Genomic DNA, 16004 nt, shown 5'->3' with positions numbered 1-16004 from the left:
GTTTGAATTAATTCATACAGGTAACAAGATAAATATTTGTTTACAAACCCAAGGAAACATTATAAATGGAGGAAACAAAAGTAGCTGGAATTGATAGTGTTTAACAATTCCATTATAAACTTTTGTTTTCAGGTAACTTGTAACTTTACCATTACCTCTGTTTGACAAAAACATTCCCTTGGAGATACCTAAGCTGTGGTAGCACTGTATGTGCTATGAAAGCACTTAAAAGCCAGACACCAGCAGCAGCACAGATCCAAGTTTAGAATGAAAAATAAAAGTTAGGGCAAATACTTTCACAGTTAACCTTTGCTAAAGACATTCTGTTAAGAAATACTAAAGACAACATCAACATGTTGCTGAATATTATACATACAAAAAATCATCAGTACTACTGACCTTTGTTAGTAGCTAGAGAAAAGCTCCCAGAAGGTAGCACCAGGTCATCCTCATTCACACCTCAGTAGGGAATATTCCTCCCGTGAGTCACCATCAGTTTTAAAAGAACCATTCTGACAACATTTGTCCTAAACTTTTAGACTATAAATGCAGCAGGTCCCACTGCAGATTTTTTAAACCATATTAAAGCCTTTAACATCCAAGGGTTCCCCACTTACAGCTTGCTGTCTCTTCCTTGTTCTGTCTTGTAGTTCTGTGCTATGCGCAAATCTCAAAGCATTTGGGTTCATTGCTGTGTGTTTGTGAGCCACAAAAATGAGCCTTTCCCTTGGCTTGCTGGCATTATTGACAGTACTAAGTAGCTCCTCATTTTAATATCTGTTACTCCTGCTGTTCTCACTCATGGATGACTAAGGGGAGAAGGATGGCAGGGAGAGCTTCTTAGACATCATTACCTACAAATCAAACATGCATTGTCTGTTAAAGAAAAAATAACGATGGTTTGGCAACTTCAAATCTAATCTGTACAGCTTTAAATGCCTAGATACTCTCTTTCTCCACAGTTGTACTGGGTTTGGCTAGATGGAGTTAATTTTCTTCATGGTAGATAGTATGGTGCTATGGTTTGGATTTGTGCTGCAAATGGTGTTGATAACATAGATATGTTTAAGATATTGCTGAACAGTGCTTGCAAGGCCTTCTCTGTTTCTCATGCTGCTCCACCAGTGAGTATGCTGGGGGTGCACAAGAGGCTAGGAGGCAACACAGCTGGGACAGCTTACCCCAACTGACCAAAGGGATATGACATACCATATGACATCATGCTCAGCAATAAAAGCTGGGAGAAGGGAGGAGAAAGGGGAGGCATTTGGACTTACGGTGTTTGTCTTCCCAAATAACCATCACATGTAATGAAGCCCTGCTTTCCTGTTTCTGGCTGCTGATGGGACTTAGTGAACGAATTCCTTATTTTGCTTTGCTTTCTGGCACAGCTTTTGCTTTCCCCATTAAACCGTCTTTACTCAGCCCATGAGTTTTCTCATTTTTATTCTTCCAACTCTCTCCTCCAGCCCACTGCAGGGGACTGAGCAAGTGGCTGTGTGGCTCAGCTGCCTGCAGGGCTAACCCAGAACAATAGTTCAAAAACATCTGCTGTTTAATTTTGCAGCAGTTAAATGTCAATTATTCTTCTCTCTTTAAGTAGAAGCCTATGCTGGTAGGTTTCCCAATTCCACCTCTTATGACTACAGAGAAGCCTCTCACAGCCCAGCCCAGAGGAAACAGAATAACCTGGGAGAGATGTCTGCAAAGTCAGACAATTTCGATTAATAGGACATTGACTTCACCTTATTAAGGACCTTTTTCTGTAGGCGAGATGAATCAAAAAGGTCAGCAGGTAGTGCTTGAAAGTTAAGAGGAAATTGGAGCACCCAAAAACTGGGGCAGGGGGAGTTGGGAGTGGGGGCAGAGAGCCTAGCTGCCTACATATGCAAGGCACAGGAGATGAAAGCACCAGGGTAATCACCCTCATCACCTTGACCGTGTCTGCCACCGAGGTGTGGGTATCCCATTTGACTCGGGGTGGGGATGGGTCGCGGAGCGGGGGGGGGTGGCGCAGAGCTTCCCAGTTATGTGTACTGGAGAAGGAGGCCTACAGTTCCCGGGGGCACTCCCCCGAGGATGTCGGCGGGGGTCTCTCACGACAGGAACACCGGCCACCTCCTCTCCGCAGCAGCTAGCCCCGGAGGCTCGAGGTGCGGGTGGTCCCCACCCAGGCCGCTCCGCTCCCGTACTGCGGGGACAGTCCGTCCGTTGCCAGGCAACGGCGCTCATCGCTCCCGACAGCCTTCGCGGAGGATCCGCTATCCTACGGCAACGGTAAAACACATTCATCACGCACCTGCCGCCTTCAACCAATCAGAGGCGCCCGTCTCGGGCCGCCTGGCAACAAGCCCCGCCCAAGCCCCTACTAGTGTTGTAGCGGGTACTGGCGTCTGAAATGGCAGGTGGCACCCGACGGCGGCCTGCGGTGGCGGAAGTACTGGGAAACTGCGAGCACGGCGGCGCTGGCCTGAGCCGTCCGCCGTGGACGTCTGAAGTGAGGGGCTGCGTGTGAGGGCTGGTGAAGAAGTAAGTGTTGGGTACCGCCAGAGGGAGCCGAGGACAGAGGCTCTGGAGAGCAGAGGGGTTCTGGGCAGGGCCCAGCTCCTCGATCCCTCGGTTACAGGCAGGCCTGCCTTCCCTTGGCAGGTGTAGCTTTGAGGACATAGGACTAAACACACATCTAGGAACCCCCTTGTGGAGACCGCTTGCCTGTGACAGAATACCAGTGCTTACCACAAGAATTAAAATAATTAATTAATCCAATAAAAAAACACTCTGTAAAATTACTTGTGGGGGCTATTTTTCAAGACCGGCCATATTTTCAGGTTTCTAAAATCTGAAAAAAGCTCCACCTCTTTTCTTTCATCTTGAGAGGCTTCAGTGGAGCTAATGTGGGCTCATCAGAAGTGTGCTGAAGATGGCATTTGTGTGGCCAAACACTGCAGCCTTGCCTTTTGTTTCAAGATGGAGGACAGTGTTTACCCCACATCTGGAAGGCAGAACACCCCATGTCCCAGAGCTCTGAAATTCAAAGGACCTGGAGAAGGCACATAAATCAAGAAGACAGCACTGGGCAGGAGGATATGCACTGCGTAGATATGTTTTGCCTGTTAATTCCCAGTTGCTTAGGCCTTGGAGCATTTCTGACAGCATGCATAGATTTCACCCAGAGAGGCTGTGTTTGAAATGCTGCATGACATACAGAATCAAGATGCAGCGTACAATTCTACTGGGTGAACAACTGATATGAAAACCAAAAGTGATATAAAACCCAGGAAGAAGAGCAGTAAAATCAGAGAAGCACAGCTGACACCTTTTGTCAGCGCATCAGGAAGAAATTGATTTATCATCAGGAAAGGCAGTAGGGCTGGGAGTGGAAGTGGCTTTCTGTCACAAGGGGAGAGGCAGGAATAGCCTGGAGTCTCCTAAAGTAGGGTGATGAGTATACAGCCAGCCTGATGCCTCCTTATGGTCAGGATGGAATTCAGAGCATGTTTAGTTTGATTTTCTCTGAAAGAGTGATGATAAAAGCACTTTGAAGGATTTGCAGATGGCTAAGACTTCACTTCAAGGTATCCCTCACAAAGAAGAGGAGCAGCGGTCTGGCCAGGATTCAGGGGAGTTAGCTGCCAAGACTGTACACTGGCCATTAATTCCCCCAAATACATGATACTCTGGAAAGCTGAATATTCTGAGCTAGACTTCCCATCTTTAGTACAGATGATGCCTCTAATGGTTTAGTCTTGAAGTGTACTTTTCTCCCACAAGATTTTACCCCTCCCATCCAAGTACTTAGATATATATTTAAGAATGTAACACCCCCATGTGGGAAGGAAGCACCCTGGGTCCCTTCTTAAGAAAAGGGACAGCGAGGCACAAACAGAGCAAAACTACTTATCCAAAACAGTTAAAAGACCTGTGCATGAGCAAGGATCTGAACAAAGTACTCCAACATCCCGTTTAAGTGTCTTAACCATACACATTTTCTTGTCCCAGAGGGAACAACATGACAAACGGAACAACAGACATAGCACAAAGATGCTCTGTGTGGTATAGAAAACAGTGAAGATATTTTGGAGGCTTAGTAACAACTTTGGCATATTCACCTGAAGTGCAGATATTTCCACCCTGGGTAGCACTGCTTCCTACAGGTGTAAAAAAAAACAGTTAAGGATTTCCTTCCAAATCACCATTCAGATGGGACTAGCCAGGCCTGAAGAGTGGTGAGAAAAATAAGAAGAAATAACTGCCAGATAAAGTGAGGCTGAGATATATGTACTGCTGACTGAAATAATGCTGGAATAAGATGCCCGTAGCTTGTACTCAGGTTAGCTCTTCTAAAGCCCTCAAGCAAGTTTTGCTCCCTTTTGCATGATGAGTATCAGCTTCTAAAGCACATGGGCAACATCTAGTGTTAGTTTAGGGATACTGCGTATTCTGGCATCTTCATGAATGGCTAAACATCTGAATCACTCAGAATCAATGACTATAAAAGAGTTTCTATGAAAACCAGGTGTTCTTACCTCAGGTCAAGATGACGTATCCCAAAGACCAGGCAGGCATTACCACAAAAGGCACACATCATGTATTTGCTTGCTTTTCCTCAATGCCTGAATGCTGTTCATGCACTTTCAGTTCTGTTGGTATCCCTCCCATTCAGACTTAGTGATAAACAAACAGTCAGGAGCCTTGGGAAAGCAGGCTAAAGGAACAATATCGACCCAGAAGTGATGTGTTTTAGACAAACAAGTTCCTTATCCACATGAGTAATGCTATGTTGGACTAGCTAAAATGAATAGCAAAGGTCTCACCATCATTTAGCGTGCAAATCCTAGAAAGTCTATGTGGAGGCATGCATATTGAGAATTTCTTTCTCCTGTATCAGTCTATGGTGATGACCACAGTCCAAGAAGCCAGAAATACGCTGGTCCTCCTTGAGAGAAGAATTACTGCCATGCAGAACAAGGTTATTACTGAATAGGAGTGGATGGATGGCTTGATTAAGTAGAAGGAACATAAGAAAGCAGGACCTGCAGACCAGCTCTGTGTGCCCAGAGCTTCAAGCAGGGAATGAAGAGATCATAGGGGATGATGTGCATTCTCCAGACATGCTCTTTAGGATGATGGAGAATGAGAGGAGGTTGTGTTGCAGAGATCAGTCGAAAGCCACCTGATGCTGGCATGCAGAGGTCAGCACAGCTCAGACCCTCCTGCTACCACGGGAGCCTTTACCCCATTTGTTGAGGTACCAGTCAGCCCATTTTGTCCTGCTTTCGTCCCTCATCATCTGTGACCCAACTTCTCTAATTACCATCTTTCTGCCACAGTGTGACAACAAGGCCCTAGGACCAGCAAATGTGTACATACTTTCTGAAGAGGGTTAGCACTGGTGAGATCACAATCAAGCTGTGGCTGAAAGGGATGCTTATTTCTTTTCTTGTATGGATCCAGCCTTCCCCTGCTGCTCCAGAACAACCAGTTGTCTAAGCTGGTGAGAATCTTTCCCCTGCCCTGTCTGGGGACCAAGTACTAAGACTTGGGGAGATATTTGGGACCCCAAAACTTTTATCCAGGCCTCAAAACTAGGCTAGAATCTGTTGTCTCAGCAGCACATTATACTGACAGTGTTTGTCTGCTGAACCCCAACAATCTGGTCAGGTCAAACACCATATTCACTAATTTTACATCACAGCTCTGTTCACAATTAGGAGAAGAATATGATCTTTACCTTGCCATTTGTTTCCAAAATAAAAATTGGTGGGGAGAGAGAAGGCAGGATGTGCTTACCTGGTATTATTTCCCCAGACAACAAAATGTGTTGTTAGAGCCTGAAACTAACAGGTCCCAAAGTCCAAGATATACAGATACTTGCCTCCAGCAGGGACATCCCCTATGCTGCTCATGTGGTATGTTCAGACAAAAGCACCTGCTTCCGTGGCAAACTATAGCTGTATGAGGTGCTGGGGATAATCCCACAGCTTTGTTGACAAGATCAGAATTCACTCCCTGTCCATGAAGAGACTTATCCCTGTATCTGCTCTGGGAGCTAGCTAGCAGCCACACTCCCAGCAAGCCATAGATGGTTTGCAAGTTAGGAGTAAGCTACAAATAGAGATCTTGAGATGCTGTCATCAGCTTCCTGTTTTACACCACCTTGATGCAGCCCATTTGGCTCAGTGCAAGGTGCTGGTCACTACAGCTTCATCAGGAGGCCAGACAAGCTAATAGCTTCAAGTGTCACCATCTTTACAGTATCACCTGAAGTTTATCCTTCCTTGCTGCATTTCCAAAGACAGGGATACAGTTTTGTTTCTTGGTTTTAGCACCATGGACTTGGTTTTGGCAAAGGAAGCTTTAAGGTGAGAGTTTGATACATTTTGTGCGCTGGACTGTGCTCTTGCTGTGACACAAATACAAGCTGCCAACAACCAAAAAATCACTTGTCTTTCTGTCATTTACTTAGAGAATGTCCTGTGCAGTAGGTATTGTAAGGGTATGTGGATGGTACGAGTGTCTGCCTCATTAAGGTTATCTGATCAAGGACCTTTTCAGTGCAAAGGGGATAATAAATAAAAGCGGAAGTGATAAGCAAGAACACAGAAAGACACAAACCTGGTAGAAAACAGATACAGAGATGATGTCAAGGATTAAAAGTCTCTAGTTACTAATTGCTGGATGATTGAAAGAAACTTCCAGGCACAGCTTTGGAGATGGCCACCTGGACTTTGTAAATGATAAGAAAGGGGAAAAAAGAGGACTGTGAGGATTTGAGATACTGGAGCGCGTCTGCGGGACTATGCAAAATTTACAAAGGAATGTTTAGTGGAAGGGGACTGGGGAGGAACAAAGCAGGGGAATAGACAGTGGTATAAAAGGGGCTGGTTGCATGTAAAACATTGCTGGTCAGTATGCTTGTCTGACCACATCCTGTCCCTGATCACTGAAGTTGGTCCTATCTTCTTATTAAATATTTTCTTAACTACAGTGGGTGGGGGTCTTGGCCACCAGCCATTGGGACTGGAACAGTGTGTGTCCTGAAAACCAGTAACTATGAGGAATTGGGGAGAACGAAGCAGGTGAGTGGCTCAGCTCCAGCAGCTGGAGTGGGACCTCAAGTCACAGGCACACGTGCCAGGCACCAGTTGCTGTGGGGCCAAAGAGGGACTGTATCTTCTGCAAACCTGCTGTGTGCAGGGGTGGGGTGTACTTCACTGGCAAACCTCAAGCTGTACCAGCCAGTGAGTAAGAGGTGCTGGGTCTGGGCAGAGGTTACAAGTAGGCAGAGGGTCTATGCCTGTAACTGAGGGGACCCATGAGTGTGGGGTACCTGTGATAGGAGTGTGAGTTCTGGACCTTTTTAGCTGGACGAGATGGTGAGTAGGAGACCTGTCAAGCACATAAAAGGGGTCAGGATCTGCATGGGGGCGGGGGGGTGGTGGACAGAGGGGTGGGCCATGCCAGTACAAGCCACAGCTGTGTGTGTGCTTATGAATTGAGGGGGGCGGGAGTGCACCCCTTTCAGCAGTGAACTTCCACCTTTACCAGCTGAAGAGGAGGAGGGGACTTGGCTGTCTGTGCTTATGTTTTATATGAGTACTGTATGTGGGTGCTGTTGAAGGCAGCGCCTCATCTGTGGCAGTGTGTCAGTGTCCTCTGTCTGTGTGTGTGTGGCTGTCTGTCTGCCTCTGTGATACATGCTTAGCTTTGCCACTGGTTGAACCTGCAAATGGGAAAGCAGCAGCAGCATCCATCAGTCTGGGACAGAGACCTCTGGGTCCCTGGACCAGGCTCCAGCTGCCAGGCAGGAGGAATCCCCAGGATCTGGAGCTGCTAGAGGAGGTGGCCACTTATAATACTGCTTAACATGTACGTGTCTGTGCATTTCAAGCCTAAATTCTAACTCACCTCTTCATCTCCCAATTTGAAGGCTAACTTCATCATATCAGAGGATATAAAATTCACTGAAACTTCCTTCATCCTTAATTTGCTAGTACACCAGTCAGTCTGGATTGAACCCTAATTCTTTTGGATAACAGGGGGTCATGAAATAACAGATTTGCCAGAGAGGTCTGGCAGGATATGTGCAGCAAGACAGAGGTGCTACAGAGACCTCTAATGCATTATGTGTTTCCACACAAAGAACAGACTGGCTTTAAACACCTCTGGTTCTACAGCACACTCACTCTGAATTAAAAAAAACAGAACTAATACATCAAGAATTGCAGTCCCCAAATTGCAAGAATGAAGAAATTTCAAAACAAATTTGAGTTTTAATGAAATTTAGGTGTAGGAAATTCCAAGTCAGATCTTGAACACATTGCCAGAGGAAGAAGTCACTGAGACTAAATAGGTAACAAATTCAGTAAAGAATTGGGTATTTGAAGAATATTCAGTTTGTTATTAGCAGCCACCACTGAAATTTTGGAAAATTTTATCATATTTTAAGCTGTAAACCACTCTGTAGTTCATCACTGACACCTGGCTTCTTGGACAAATTATTGTGTATTTGTCCACAGTGGTACACCTAAATGTTTCCTGCATTATCAGTTTCCATTCCTGCTGTCTAGGTCTTGAACTGTTGAGACAGAGGTTGTCAGCTCTTCTGTAAACTGCTTTATTTGCCTAATTTCCTTCCTAGCTATTGAGTTCTTGGGCTAACTACAAGTGACATTTTCAGAATTCTCAACACAACTGATTTTTCCTCAAATCTCTTACCACATAAAACAACTCCAGCACTACGGCTTTACGTCCCAAGCAGATAATGGGCAACTGCACCCACAATAATCAATAAATAAACAATGCTGTGAATTCAGCTGAGTGGAGTACTCTTATTCTGTTTAAACTCCCACACATCCAGGCAATTCAACCATCAGGCTTGAACAAGCTTGAAGAGGCTCTCCTGGTAGCCTGTGACCTTTCAGCAAAATATGAATGTATCCTAGGCCACATTTGGTGACTTCTGGTGACAAAGACTTCATATTTTCTTGTATCATTGTGAATAAGAAGACACTTCACCGGAGTGACACTGGTCCTAAGCTATCTTCTAGAGATCAAATTCCTTTGCAAAGCACTGTTTTCATGATTATATTCTAAAGCCATAGGCAGCACAAATTTACTGGTGAGCAATGTAAGCTACAGAGGAAGTACACAACACTGCAGAAAAGAAATAGTGGTCCATGGCATTTAAGAAGCTAACATTTCAGCCTAAGTCTGATGTGGGGAAAACAGCCTGTGTACATGCACATCTCACAGAAACTTGGATATGGGTTGTCTACTTAGTAATGGAAATGCCTAAGTTCTTCTGAATGCATGGGGTGTTTGTATAGTAGCAAAGTGGTTGGAAACATTAAAGCCCCAAGTCAGATGGCTGTTTTACGTGGCCTGCTCAGTACAGATGTGTAAATGCTGTACTTACTTACATTACACATCTTTTTCCTTTCATGACAGGGTAGGAGCCTGATCTTCAAGATTATTGTGGCTTGTATTTATGCTCCAATTCTTTTAATAGCCTTTGTCCATTTGAGCCACTTAGGTGTGAGTTTATATCCTTGGGAAAATAACTACCCAATATATTACAGAAGTTACATCCACAAAAGTCCATCACAAAACTTCATGTGCCTTCCACATGGAACTGAGGCCTAGCACCCACCATTGGAAGATGTCAGAAAATTGCCTTGCCCTCTAGCAAACTCTGGGGCAGGCCAATGAGTTCATAGTTAGTTATAACATTCCACTATATTCAAACCAGACACATGAAATGCATTTCCTGGTATGTCTTCAAAAGCCACGTACCACATGGACAATCACAGTAACATAAGGTGTGACTGCGTGCAGCAGCACATCTATTGCAATGCAACTTGAAAAGACAGGCTTATTTTCTTCTATTGCTAATTTGAATATAATCAAAATATCTGATTTCTACGATTTCTTTAGAAGGGGCCACCTCCTTCCATTGAACTCTACACAAATGTTTATAAGATTATAGTGAATACTAACTTAATAAAAGGGGCTTTAAAAAATTCAAAGCTTTGGTTTCTAGAAGGTGGAAGAAAGAGATGAACACTATTTTTTTTTTTTATCTGAAGTGATCAGTGCAGCTTTGTTAAGAGCTCTATTTCCCTATTAATCACAGGGTCAGAGCTGCTTTGTCCCTCTAAGTGTATCTATACCACCTGGTGCAACTCCATAAAGGGAGCACCAGCTCTCAGTCCTCAAGGACTCTGGCTCCACCAGCAGCTAATCAGACCAGTCTCAACCTGGCTTACTGTACTGAGAAGACATACAATAGGCAAAACCATTTTGGACAGAGTTGATATTCCCAGTGTATGTTGTGTCATATACACTAACCAAGAACGGTAAATACTGCAAGTATGCAAGGTTTGAATCATTCAGAGGGCTGATCATCAGTGTTGTGTGCATCTTTTGAGATACTCTGCCACCACTTGATAACCCCAAACACGTCCCAGGAATGTTTACATGTTGTATCCAATGACTATCAAATACACAGTACAGAAATGGCTGCAGGAAGGCGGCCTTCCAGCGGCTGATCACAGCTATCCCTGGCAGATGCTGGTAATCAGCTCTTAAGCTCTTAAGTCATGCTCACCCACTGCTGAAGAGATATATTCCATGCACCCTAAACAGAGAGTAACTATCTCCCCCCAGTTAACCTCTCAGTGGGTGCTAAACTGCATGTGGAGTAGCTGTGGCTTCAAACCCCCTCCTGCAGAGAGAGAGCTGAAAACAGGTCTTACCCAATATTTTAATGCCAGAGCTACCTGACAGCAAAAAGGCATTAGCTCTGCTCCCTGTTTTGTGAGGTCCCCAGAGGCAGTTCCCACACAGGGTGTCTACATGTAGAAAGCAGGTCCCCTGACCTTCTGCTGATACTGCCTAAAATTGCACAAATTGATTCAGAGCCAGGTGGGAGTTGCAGAGAGGAAGAGGAGGGATAACTGAGATAATGCACAAATAGTAACAATTGTCAGGAAGCAAAGGCAAAATACTGTTCCTTGTCTTCAGCTGCATAAACTTATAGTGATTTGAAGGGAGGGTGTTAAACAAAATAAAAGAGAATGCACAAAAGACCTGTAGTCATTTGTAGCAAGCATCAGGGAGAGAGCTATGACAGCAAAGGATTAGTCATACTGGCTATTCAATTATTTATGCATCTACAGACAAATGATATCAAGACACATACAAATGATGTTTTAAAATCCAAAGCTTTTGCTTTTTGCAGTGGAGGAGGGAATTAATTCTCCATAGGTTTTGTGACCTGAAGGATTAAGTGACTTGAGATACAAGTCATATAATCAGAGGTAATTTAGCCACAGTCAAACAGAATGTTTGTGCGGTGGAGGTTTTCTGAACTGTTTAATGCCTGGTTCCCTGTACACCAACAGGAAATAGCTGGCTGCTTGAGGACTGGAAAACCTAGCTTTTGGAAAAGGTATAGCTGAACACTGCTGGAAATACCCATATGGAAACATACACACCTCAGAAAGATTCAGGGGACCAAAGGCAGGAGCCTGAATTCTTTGCCTAGACCATAGGTATCTTCCGAGCAGTCTTCAGAGTATAAATGCTGGATGACTGTTACCATTTTGAAGCACCTAAAACACCCAGCAATGCAGTGTGCTTCTTATTTTATTCTGTTTAACACACTCAGTCTAGCTGAGACCTGCTTGCAGGCAGGAATGTTAATACATTGTGATAGGGACTTTTTTCAGCCTTTACTGATACATACAGTCTTCTCAATAACGACAAACCTGCGCTGTAACAGGGGTAACTGTGATCTTGAAAGGTAAATTAAATTCAGCATGAGACCTGACCTGAATAAACCTCATGTGCATTCATTGGTGGTTACAGGATAGCAGTCTGGATGAAGCAGAGTAGAATGGCAGAAAATGGTAATCAGTTTCACAATGGCTATAACAAGATCACCCTTTCTTTTATTAATTTTCATGGCTTAGATTTTATTTTTTGTGATAAAGGGTAAATGACATGTTTTGTCCAGATTTTCTAGACAGCAAGCTGCTGGAGAAATACATCTTCTAAAGCACATTCCTTGGTTATCTTAAGTAAGAGATTTCAGCCTGATTTCTACATGCTGACTGTGTCACAGTGTTTTAAATAGCTGATCAAAAGGGACCGTAACAACCTACTGAACTATACCAGCCTGTTATCTTACTAATGGAGTAATTGGAGCTTCAACTCCACCAGGAAGAGAACAGACCAGCCACAAGACTACCCTGGTGTTTGAAGAGAGGGCTCTGCTCTTCTAGTGCCTGGCTCTTTTTTCCCCAGTTGAAGAGCACTGTATTTTGCCCTGAAGCCTTGTTGCAGAGGCTACAAAAAGAGAAAAAAGAGAAACCAAATGCTTAGATTTCTTCATTTCTATTTATTTACCTGCCTTCTGTAACTCCTGCACTTTTTTCCCTCTGATCTGTTTTATCAGTATAATTTCGCTATATGAATGGCTAAAAACTGAAAAAACACCCTCTTTCCAAAGTTTCAAAATGAGAAGAAAGAAAAGTGGATCACTGAGCAAGGTTTTTTGCATTATTCTGTGTTCTTTTATGCTACTGCACCTTTAAGATAACACAAGCATGGGGACGTCCTTAAGGCGTGTCAGAGGTTGGAGTGAGGTAATCCACACATTTCAAGCATCCCCTCTCACATTGTTACAATTATTGCTTAGGGAGGATGTGTACATTTTTAGACCCTATCTGAAGAACAAGAATTTTTTTTTCTTTCAGTAATTGTATTTTTCTCATCCTAATCTAAAAAGGTTTGTAAGTAAACCAGCACTGGATTGCCAGCTCACTAAGGGGCATTCACAGTTCACAGAAAAGCTGTGTCAGGTAAGAGCACATTACTGTGTATGAAAGCACATTGAGTGAACTCATGCCTCCTGCAATGCTTCACAAGAAATCCAAGTTGCTAATCAAATATCGTATCAGAAAATAAAACTTCAATGTGTTAAAAGTGACCACCAGCAGAAAGGAAAAGCTGTGAAATTGCAGGAGGTAGCTGAAAGTTCAAAATAAATGGTGTCTAACACCTGGTCCATTTCATGAGCAAGTAGAAATAAAGTGCAAGTACTGACTACCTCAAGAAACAGGAATTTATGAGCAAGCCCTTTGCCCACAGAGGATGTTTGTCTGCCTGTTTTTCCTAGCTATATACATAAATGTGAAGTTTTATAATAATTAAAAAGCATATATGTCATAACACAATAGTCCATTAGCTAAGCATAGTCAAGCAACAAATATTCACAAGAATTCACAATACACTGCTGAACATCAGTGATGGTTATAACCTATGTTCTCCAACACTACAAGTTAATCGGGGGGGTAGGGGTGGAATTATATTATCAAACCAGAACATTTTGAAGTGGGTAGGTTTTTGATTTCTGCTAATAACTTTGCAAATAACAGCCTCCCAATGGAGAAAGAAATCTTGACCACAAAGAACCCATGGCACGAGTCTCAATCATCTCAAAACAGATGAAAACAATTTAAGCAAGGAGAGGAACAGCAAAATGCACAGGCTAATTAGTAAGTACAAAGAAAAGAGAACGGAAAAGGGAGACCAGGTTGTTCAGATAGAAGAAAGAACACTTTGTTATAGCACTTACAGGATGTGAAAGCACCTAGCTCAGGAGACAGCAGGAGATTTCAGCCCCTGCACTGAAAGAAAAGAAATACCTGCTCCTTCACAGCGATTTCTGATGCAGTCTGCTACTCATCACAAGCCTGACCAAATCTCAATTGCAAGGCAACAAAAGCTACCTCAGATTCTTGGAAGGACAGCTAGAGGGACAGTGAAGTCTTCCAGGCACATGATGGGAATGCTTGCTCTCCTGATGCTCTGTGGCTCAGAGAAGGGAGGTACCTGAGCAGACCTTGGCCATTAAGATGGCTCCTCAGGCTGTTCCAATTTTGGCAAACTTTTCTTGTTGTGGAACTAGGGAGGAACAACTGGACCCAAACCCAGCACTCCCCAGTGGTCACTGTAAACAGCTGAGTAGCACGTGCAGCTGGAGTAAGGTTCAGCTCTCCATGCCAGTCACAGTTTCAAGATTTCAGTGTCCCATGGCCAGTCAGCAATGACTGGTGTGGAGGAAAAAGTGAGGAGTATGAGCCACTAGTTTAGTTCACAGGTATCAAGCCAAGCCCATGAGACCCTTAAAAGTGCCTTGAAAGAATTTGACTACTTTGCAGAAAGACTCCCAGGATGCAGCCTCTGTAGGCACATAATTCACCACCATTTAAGGACATCTTTATTTCCCTGACACAGTCAGGCACTTGGAAACAGGCTACAAAGTGAGTTACATCACCAGAACTGAATTATCCATAGTGCTACTTCAGGTCTCTGTTGTTCCTGAGTGTTGTATAATTACTCTTCCCTCATGCCAACATAAGAAAAACGTTGGTGGCTGTTCCACTCGACTCAGGTCCCCTCACAGAGACAAAGCTCAGGAGCAAGCACAGAGGAGGGAACAATGGGAAAAGTCAGCCTGGGTGTATCTTACACAGCAGCCTTTGTCTTGTAATGGAGAAAAGAGATGGAAGCTCGGCCTCAGCCCCTTCTCCCAGTGCTTCCAGAGCCCTGTGGACCTGTGCCACACACCTCATCATGCACTTCTGAAGGGCAGAGGATGGGGAAAGGACAAGCAATACCAATGCATAGGCTAGCAAGTGGCAGAACACACTCTGATGTAATGTTTTTGGTGGCCCCCTCAGATGTAAATACACAAGTTATGTGCTCAGTTTGTCAGGCTTGCAATGCATCTTTTTAACTAAGGTATCCCCCATCCAGTCTGCTCCCCTCAGGTCATATTCAGGCTAAGGAAAATAGCTCCGGATGCACCAGGTCCATGACAATTTACACCAGTGAAAGATCAACCAGGGAGAGAGACAGGGGAGAGTGCATCACCAGCCTGGCTGCTGTGTAAAGCCAAGGAAGCCAGAATGCATTTGGGACCCTGGCGTCTTGTAGTATTCCCTGTAAGAAGGGAGACAATGAGACGGTGCCATCTTCTACCCCAGCCCAGACATATTTCATTCCCCGCAGTGCTGCTGCAAACTTCAATATTTAGCCTCTCCTTTCTCTGTTTTCCTCAGCAAACAGAGGCTTTGTTCAGGTTCAGTCCTTCTGAAGGGGGCCTGAAATTTGAGATTAAGTGATGAAAAGCCTGTTAGGAAAGCTAGAACCATTTGCTCCTCCTCCAATGTGCAGAAGAAAGATGAGAAAAAGAGGTACTTTATATAGGCAATGAAAAAAGTAGTGAAGTACATGCACAGGAAGGGAAGCCTGAGGGTTTGTTGTCTCACTGGGGCAGGTGACTGCTGTGTTTCCAAGGTACCAGGCTCAGCACATTGGCTCCACATCCTCCCATGGATGAATCTTATGAGACCTTCCCAGGCAATGAAACCCCCATAACATGAAAGAGGGAATGTTGCTGACAAAATTTGAGTCAGTATGATCACAAGAGGATGTCCTGTATGAATACAGAAAACCATTCATCATGACTTCCAAGCTTCTTACATCCAACAGTCAACAGCATGTCCATTTTGACAGCGAAGGGCTTAAAACAATTTGGAAGGTCTGAGAATTTCCATTGAAATCAGTGGAAAACTTGTAAGGATTTCCTATAATGAAGTCTAACTGTGCAGAAAAGGAAAAGAAAGCCCTTTCTCCCCAAAAGTGAATCCAGCTATAAAATAACAATTATATTCATGATTTAAAAAGAGACAGAAAACCTGCATCCGGGTTTCTCAAATCACCTTTTGAGAACTTGGAAGCATCCAACAGTATGATTGTGAAGCTCCCCAGGCAATTTTTTTTTTCTTATATGTACACTGGTTTGTGCTTACAAGACATGTCTGGCCTTTGGAGGTTCAGGTGTACCCATCTTACAACAGCACCAAACAGACAGCAGAAACATTCTGTTCACAAGTCTCTACTGTTTTATTCTATTGTAGAAGGTTTTGTCA

This window comes from Buteo buteo, chromosome Z (genome assembly GCF_964188355.1).
Source record: "Buteo buteo chromosome Z, bButBut1.hap1.1, whole genome shotgun sequence".
In the NCBI taxonomy this organism is placed as follows: Eukaryota; Metazoa; Chordata; class Aves; order Accipitriformes; family Accipitridae; genus Buteo; species Buteo buteo.
This window is presented reverse-complemented; position numbering follows the sequence as displayed.